Here is a 9,537-nt window from a genome sequence, read left to right as displayed (position 1 = left end):
CTGTCACAAATGAACGGAGGAAGGCGTCATCTTCATTCTGGTAACGCGAAAGGAGTTCCTGGCAAATTTCAAGTATGTGCGCTTTCATTTCAGGAGTCAGCATCCGGGGTACCCATCGTGCACAGATCTTCCGATAGCCAAGCAAAGCAATAATGTGACCCACACGCTCTTCTGAAATGCCGATTGTGCTTGCAGTTTCTCTCTGAGTGATACGACGATCGTCCTAAATGCATCATTCTGCTTGTGAACCTCGGTGGTTGCTGTCACAGGACGTCCAACTCTTTGTCACGCAGGTCAGATGTCCCGCCTCAACATCTTTAAACTTACTCGCCCAACGATGCACAGTACTCACATCAACTCAGTCACGATAAACTGCCTTCATTCTCTGGTGAATCTCCTTTGGGGTAACACCTTCTCCTGTCAAGAATTCAGTGACGGCACGTTGCTTAAATCTCATAGACCGACCGTCTGAGCAGGGTTCCATACATTACACTGTAACAACATATGACGGCCGGAGTGGCCGTGCGGTTCTAGGCGCTACAGTCTGGAACCGCGCGACCGCTAAGATCGCACGTTCGAATCCTCCCTGGGGCATGGATGTGTGTGATGTCCTTAGGTTAGTTAGGTTTAAGTAGTTCTAAGTTCTAGGCGACTGATGACCTCAGCAGTTGAGTCGCATAGTGCTCAGAGCCATTTGTAACAACATAACCGTTCAATGCTAAGGCTTCCCGCGAACTGGAGCTGTAGAGAAGAGGCTACGGAACAAGCCAGTACCTGCCACATATAAATGCTGCCAACTGTTGAACAGTTACGAAGGTGGAGGCACTACTTTTCAGTCAACAATCGTACCTTGTATTGTACAGTCGGCTTGCAGTACTTCCAGTGCCCCAGTTAGCGTGCCACTAGTCTTGGTTCGCGACTTTTTTTTGTAATATGAGTCCTTGTGATCCAGTACGCACGATCATGTTGTCCACGCCACTCCTCCAGCCCCCGCCTCCCCTCCCCCCCTCCCACTACAACGCTGTTCTGTGACGTAGCACGATATCCAGCGGACATACACCAGGAAAACACATTTCTGCAGTCGAGAAACGCTCAAGTTTCATTTTTTTTTTTTTTTTTTTTGGTCATCAGTCTACTGACTGGTTTGATGCGGCCCGCCACGAATTCCTTTCCTGTGCTAACCTCTTCATCTCAGAGTAGCACTTGCAACCTACGTCCTCAATTATTTGCTTGACGTATTCCAATCTCTGTCTTCCTCTACAGTTTTTGCCCTCTACAACTCCCTCTAGTACCATGGAAGTCATTCCCTCATGTCTTAGCAGATGTCCTATCATCCTGCCCCTTCTCCTTATCAGTGTTTTCCACATATTCCTTTCCTCTCTGATTCTGCGTAGAACCTCCTCATTCCTTACCTTATGAGTCCACCTAATTTTCAACATTCGTCTATAGCACCACATCTCAAATGCTTCAATTCTCTTCTGTTCCGGTTTTCCCACAGTCCATGTTTCACTACCATACAATGCTGTACTCCAGACGTACATTCTCAGAAATTTCTTCCTCAAATTAAGGCCGGTATTTGATATTAGTAGACTTCTCTTGGCCAGAAATGCCTTTTTTGCCATAGCGAGTCTGCTTTTGATGTCCTCCTTGCTCCGTCCGTCATTGGTTATTTTACTGCCTAGGTAGCAGAATTCCTTCACTTCATTGACTTCGTGACCATCAATCCTTATCTTAAGTTTCTCGCTGTTCTCATTTCTACTACTTCTCATTACCTTCGTCTTTATCCGATTTACTCTCAAACCATACTGTGTACTCATTAGACTGTTCATTCCGTTCAGCATATCATTTAATTCTTCTTCACTTTCACTCAGGATAGCAATGTCATCAGCGAATCGTATCATTGATATCCTTTCACCTTGTATTTTAATTCCACTCCTGAACCTTTCTTTTATTTCCTTCATTGCTTCCTCGATGTACAGATTGAAGAGTAGGGGCGAAAGGCTACAGCCTTGTCTTACACCCTTCTTAATACGAGCACTTCGTTCTTGATCGTCCACTCTTATTATTCCCTCTTGGTTGTTGTACATATTGTATATGACCCGTCTCTCCCTATAGCTTACCCCTAGCGTCAAGTTTCATAGACGCCCCGATTTGTTTTGGGACAGGTCCACATCAAAGACGTACCGCTTCTGCCAGGGGACTGTTTTTCTCGGTACTGTCTGGGACAGATCTCCAGGAGAAAAGGACCTGGCCAACAGTAGTGGCCGCGCTGTCGCCCCCTTTGACTGCGCGCGCGATGACAAATTAAGAGCCGGCCGGGGGTTGGCGGCTGGATGAGCGCGCCGTTGTAGGTGGCCGTCCGCCGGTGCAGTCTGTTGGCGGCTGAGGAGCTGAGCAGCCCGCGCGGGGATGACTCAGCGCCCGGAGCAGTGGAAGGAAGGCCGGGCATTAGAAATTCAGATGACGCCAGCCGGGCCTTCCAAAGGCTGCGCCGGTGCCTGGCGGAGGGTGCCTGCGCATCATTTATCAGCGCGGAGGACGCCGCTTCTGACGGCGCCCAGTTTCCTCGCTGACGTCTCCTCCAGCAAGTGGGGCTGTCTGAGACGGCCCAGGCGCGCGAAACAAAGTGTCTGAATCGAGAGTGAATCTGCCTCTCTGAGGCGCACTGTGCCCCGTTCTGGAACATGCTAGCAGATTCACACTGGGGCCTCGAACCCAGAACTAGGGCTGTTCATAACGTATGGACATACGAGGTTCATTCTACACTCGTGGAAATTGAAATAAGAACACCGTGAATTCATTGACACATTCCTGGGGTCAGATACTTCACATGATCACACTGACAGAACCACAGGCACATAGACACAGGCAACAGAGCATGCACAATGTCGGCACTAGTACAGTGTATATCCACCTTTCGCAGCAATGCAGGCTGCTATTCTCCCATGGAGACGATCGTAGAGATGCTGGATGTAGTCCTGTGGAACGGCTTGCCATGCCATTTCCACCTGGCGCCTCAGTTGGACCAGCGTTCGTGCTGGACGTGCAGACCGCGTGAGACGACGCGTCATCCAGTCCCAAACATGCTCAATGGGGGACAGATCCGGAGATCTTGCTGGCCAGGGTAGTTGACTTACACCTTCTATAGCACGTTGGGTGGCACGGGATACATGCGGACGTGCATTGTCCTGTTGGAACAGCAAGTTCCCTTGGCGGTCTAGGAATGGTAGAACGATGGGTTCGATGACGGTTTGGATGTACCGTGCACTATTCAGTGTCCCCTCGACGATCACCAGTGGTGTACGGCCAGTGTAGGAGATCGCTCCCCACACCATGACGCCGGGTGTTGGCCCTGTGTGCCTCGGTCGTATGCAGTCCTGATTGTGGCGCTCACCTGCACGGCGCCACACACGCATACGACCATCATTGGCACCAAGGCAGAAGCGACTCTCATCGCTGAAGACGACACGTCTCCATTCGTCCCTCCATTCACGCCTGTCGCGACACCACTGGAGGCGGGCTGCACGATGTTGGGGCGTGAGCGGAAGACGGCCTAACGGTGTGCGGGACCGTAGCCCAGCTTCATGGAGACGGTTGCGAATGGTCCTCGCCGATACCCCAGGAGCAACAGTGTCCCTAATTTGCTGGGAAGTGGCGGTGCGGTCCCCTACGGCACTGCGTAGGATCCTACGGTCTTGGCGTGCATCCGTGCGTCGCTGCGGTCCGGTCCCAGGTCGACGGGCACGTGCACCTTCCGCCGACCACTGGCGACAACATCGATGTACTGTGGAGACCTCACGCCCCACGTGTTGAGCAATTCGGCGGTACGTCCACCCGGCCTCCCGCATGCCCACTATACGCCCTCGCTCAAAGTCCGTCAACTGCACATACGGTTCACGTCCACGCTGTCGCGGCATGCTACCAGTGTTCAAGACTGCGATGGAGCTCCGTATGCCACGGCAAACTGGCTGACACTGACGGCGGCGGAGCACAAATGCTGCGCAGCTAGCGCCATTCGACGGCCAACACCGCGGTTCCTGGTGTGTCCGCTGTGCCGTGCGTGTGATCTTTGCTTGTACAGCCCTCTCGCAATGTCCGGAGCACGTATGGTGGGTCTGACACACCAGTGTCAATGTGTTCTTTTTTCCATTTCTAGGAGTGTAGCTCTAAGGCCTCCGATTTTTTTTTTCTAATTAACTACTCACCCGAAATCGATGAAACGGGCGTTACTTCTCGACGTAATCGCCCTGCAGAGGTACACATTTTTCACAACGCTGACGCCATGATTCCATGGCAGCGGCGAAGGCTTCTTTAGGAGTCTGTTTTGACCACTGGAAAATCGCTGAGGCAATAGCAGCACGGCTGGTGAATGTGCGGCCACGGAGAGTGTCTTTCATTGTTGGAGAAAGCCAAAAGTCAATAGGAGTCAGGTCAGGTGAGTAGGGAGCGTGAGGAATCACTTCAAAGTTGTTATCACGAAGAAACTGTTGCGTAACGTTAGCTCGATGTGTGGGTGCGTTGTCTTGGTGAAACAGCACATGAGCAGCCCTTCCCGGACGTTTTTGTTGCACTGCAGGAAGGAATTTGTTCTTCAAAACATTTTCGTAGGATGCACCTGTTACCGTAGTGCCCTTTGGAACGCAATGGGTAAGGATTACGCCCTCGCTGTCCCAGAACATGGACACCATCATTTTTTCAGCACTGGCGGTTACCCGGAATTTTTTTGGTGGCGGTGAATCTGTGTGCTTCCATTGAGCTGACTGGCGCTTTGTTTATGGATTGAAAAATGGCATCCACAACTCATCCATTGTCACAACCGACGAAAAGAAAGTCCCATTCGTGCCGTCGTTGCGCGTCAACATTGCTTGGCAGCCGTGTGGTCGTCTGTCAGCATTCGTGGCACCCACCTGGATGACACTCTTCGCATTTTCAGGTCGTCATGCAGGATTGCATGCACAGAACCCACAGAAATGCCAGCTCTGGAGGCGATCTGTTCAACAGTCGTTCGGCGATCCCCCAAAACAATTCTCTCCACTTTCTCGATCATGTCGTCAGACCGGTTTGTGCGAGGTTGTTTCGGTTTGTTGTCACACGATGTTCTGCCTCCATTAAACTGTCGCACCCACGAACGCACTTTCGACACATCCATAACTCCATCACCACATGTCTCCTTCAACTGTCGATGAATTTCAATTGGTTTCACACTACGCAAATTCAGAAAACGAATGATTGCACGCTGTTCAAGTAAGGAAAACGTCGCCATTTTAAGTATTTAAAACAGTTCTCATTCTCGCCGCTGGCGGTAAAATTCCATCTGCCGTACGGTGCTGCCATCTCTGGGACGTATTGACAATGAACGCGGGCTCATTTTAAAACAATGCGCATGTTTCTATCTCTTTCCAGTTCGGAGAAAAAAAATCGGAGGCCTTAGAACTTGAATGCACCTCGTATAGGTACGTGTTCCAAATACACTGAAGAGCTGCTCCACCTGCCTAATATACACTCCTGGAAATGGAAAAAAGAACCGTATGTGCAGTTGACGGACTTTGAGCGAGGGCGTATAGTGGGCATGCGGGAGGCCGGGTGGACGTACCGCCGAATTGCTCAACACGTGGGGCGTGAGGTCTCCACAGTACATCGATGTTGTCGCCAGTGGTCGGCGGAAGGTGCACGTGCCCGTCGACCTGGGACCGGACTGCAGCGACGCACGGATGCACACCAAGACCGTAGGATCCTACGCAGTGCCGTAGGGGACCGCACCGCCACTTCCCAGCAAATTAGGGACACTGTTGCTCCTGGGGTATCGGCGAGGACCATTCGCAACCGTCTCCATGAAGCTGGGCTACGGTCCCGCACACCGTTAGGCCGTCTTCCGCTCACGCCCCAACATCGTGCAGCCCTCCTCTAGTGGTGTCGCGACAGGCGTGAGCCGGCCGAAGTGGCCGTGCGGTTAAAGGCGCTGCAGTCTGGAACCGCAGGACCGCTACGGTCGCAGGTTCGAATCCTGCCTCGGGCATGGATGTTTGTGATGTCCTTAGGTTAGTTCGGTTTAACTAGTTCTAAGTTCTAGGGGACTAATGACCTCAGCAGTTGAGTCCCATAGTGCTCAGAGCCATTTGAACCATTTGACAGGCGTGAATGGAGGGACGAATGGAGACGTGTCGTCTTCAGCGATGAGAGTCGCTTCTGCCTTGGTGCCAATGATGGTCGTATGCGTGTTTGGCGCCGTGCAGGTGAGCGCCACAATCAGGACTGCATACGACCGAGGCACACAGGGCCAACACCCGGCATCATGGTGTGGGGAGCGATCTCCTACACTGGCCGTACACCACTGGTGATCGTCGAGGGGACACTGAATAGTGCACGGTACATCCAAACCGTCATCGAACCCATCGTTCTACCATTCCTAGACCGCCAAGGGAACTTGCTGTTCCAACAGGACAATGCACGTCCGCATGTATCCCGTGCCACCCAACGTGCTCTAGAAGGTGTAAGTCAACTACCCTGGCCAGCAAGATCTCCGGATCCCCCATTGAGCATGTTTGGGACTGGATGAAGCGTCGTCTCACGCGGTCTGCACGTCCAGCACGGACGCTGGTCCAACTGAGGCGCCAGGTGGAAATGGCATGGCAAGCCGTTCCACAGGACTACATCCAGCATCTCTACGATCGTCTCCATGGGAGAATAGCAGCCTGCATTGCTGCGAAAGGTGGATATACACTGTACTAGTGCCGACATTGTGCATGCTCTGTTGCCTGTGTCTATGTGCCTGTGGTTCTGTCAGTGTGATCATGTGATGTATCTGACCCCAGGAATGTGTCAATAAAGTTTCCCCTTCCTGGGACAATGAATTCACGGTGTTCTTATTTCAATTTCCAGGAGTGTAGTTCAGGGCAACAGCCAGCTCGCAGAAGTGCCGCAACAGGACGTAGCGTAGTCTCAACTAATGCCTGAAGTCGTGCTGGAGGGAACTGATACCACGAATCCAGCAGCGCTGTCCATAAATCCGTAAGAGTAGGACGGGGTGGAGATCACTTATGAACAGCACGTTGCAAGGCATCCCAGATGTAGTCAATTATGTTCTCATTTCTGGGGACTTTGGTGGTGTTCTAAGTGCTGTTGTCAGGTTTCTTTCCACTCTTTCAAAGCATGAGCTCTGTGTAGCAAGGGCTAGGTCATGTGCATATAAGAATCTCCTTGTGCCTGGGGTCAATGGCTGGTCGTTGGTATTGATGTTGAAAAGAAGTGGAGCCAAGACGCTTCCCTGAGGTAGACCATTTTTCTGCGCTCTCGAGCGACTGCGTTGTCCTTGAAATTTAACAAAAAACCTGCGGTTTTGGAGGAGGGTGCTGAATAGTCTAACGAGGTGGGCGTTGTTGATCATATTGTATACTTTGGCATGGAGTAACCGCTGATGGACAGTATCATACGCTGCTGTGAGATCCACGAAGACCACGCCCGTTACTTGACGGGTTTCAAAACCATCCTCTATAAACTGAGTGAGATTCAGAAGTTGCCCTGTGCAGCTTCTGTTTGGTCGAAATCCTGCTTGTTCGGGTATGAGAAGAGGGTCTATTACAGGTAGGATTCTATTCAGAATCATACGTTCTTGTGGCCAAGATAGACACAAAGCCCACACCTACTACAGTAGTACAAGTTTATATGCCAACTAGCTCTGCAGATGATGAAGAAATTGATGAAATGTACGACGAGGTAAAAGAAATTATTCAGGTAGTGAAGGGAGACGAAAATTTGATAGTCATGGGTGACTGGAATTCGTCAGTAGGAATAGGGAGAGAAGAAAACATAGTAGGTGAATATGGATTGGGGGGAAGAAATGAAAGAGGAAGCCGCCTTGTAGAATTTTGCACAGAGCATAACTTAATCATAGCTAACACTTGGTTCAAGAATCATAAAAGAAGGTTGTATACCTGGAAGAATCCTGGAGATACTAAAAGGTATCAGATAGATTATATAATGGTAAGACAGAGATTTAGGAACCAGGTTTTAAATTGTAAGACATTTCCAGGGGCAGATGTGGATTCTGACCACAATCTATTAGTTATGAACTGCAGATTGAAAATGAAGAAACTGCAAAAAGGTGGGAATTTAAGGAGATGGGACCTGGATAAACTGAAAGAACCAGAGGTTGTAGAGAGTTTCAGGGAGAGCATAAGGGAACAATTGACAGGAATGGGGGAAAGAAATACAGTAGAAGAAGAATGGGTAGCTCTGAGGGATGAAGTAGTGAAGGCAGCAGAGGATCAAGTAGGTAAAAAGATGCGGGCTAATAGAAATCCTTGGGTAACAGAAGAAATATTGAATTTAATTGATGAAAGGAGAAAATATAAAAATGCAGTAAATGAAGCAGGCAAAAAGGAATACATACGTTTTAAAAATGAGATCGACAGGAAGTGCAAAATGGCTAAGCAGGGATGGCTAGAGGACAAATGTAAGGATGTAGAGGCTTATCTCACAAGGGGTAAGATAGATACTGCCAACAGGAAAATTAAAGAGACCTTTGGAGAGAAGAGAACCACTTGTATGAATATCAAGAGCTCAGATGGCAACCCAGTTCTAAGCAAAGAAGGGAAGGCAGAAAGGTGGAAGGAGTATATAGAGGGTTTATACAAGGGCGATGTACTTGAGGACAATATTATGGAAATGGAAGAGGATGTAGATGAAGGTGAAATGGGAGATAAGATACTGCGTGAAGAGTTTGACAGAGCACTGAAAGACCTGAGTCGAAACAAGGCCCCGGTAGTAGACAACATTCCATTAGAACTACTGATGGCCTTGGGAGAGCCAGTCATCACAAAACTCTACCATCTGGTGAGCAAGATGTATGAGACAGGCGAAATACCCACAGACTTCAAGAAGAATATAATAATTCCAATCCCAAAGAAAGCAGGTGTTGACAGATGTGAAAATTACCGAACTATCAGTTTAATAAGTCACAGCTGCAAAATACTAACGCGAATTCTTTACAGACGAATGGAAAAACTGGTAGAAGCGGACCTCGGGGAAGATCAGTTTGGATTCCGTAGAAATGTTGGAACACGTGAGGCAATACTAACCTTACGACTTATCTTAGAAGAAAGATTAAGAAAAGGCAAACCTACGTTTCTAGCATTTGTAGACTTAGAGAAAGCTTTTGACAACGTTAACTGGAATACTCTCTTTCAAATTCTGAAGGTGGCAGGGGTAAAATACACGGAGCGAAAGGCTATTTACAATTTGTACAGAAACCAGATGGCAGTTATAAGAGTCGAGGGGCATGAAAGGGAAGCAGTGGTTGGGAAAGGAGTGAGACAGGGTTGTAGCCTCTCCCCGATGTTATTCAATCTGTATATTGAGCAAGCAGTAAAGGAAACAAAAGAAAAATTCGGAGTAGGTATTATAATTCATGGAGAAGAAGTAAAAACTTTGAGGTTCGCCGATGACATTGTAATTCTGTCAGAGACAGCAAAGGACTTGGAAGAGCAGTTGAACGGAATGGACAGTGTCTTGAAAGGAGGATATAAGATGAACATCAAC

This window comes from Schistocerca nitens, chromosome 12 (assembly GCF_023898315.1).
Source record: "Schistocerca nitens isolate TAMUIC-IGC-003100 chromosome 12, iqSchNite1.1, whole genome shotgun sequence".
NCBI classification, from domain to species: Eukaryota; Metazoa; Arthropoda; class Insecta; order Orthoptera; family Acrididae; genus Schistocerca; species Schistocerca nitens.
The sequence above is the reverse complement of the archived record's forward strand: the minus strand, read 5'-3'. Positions refer to the sequence as shown.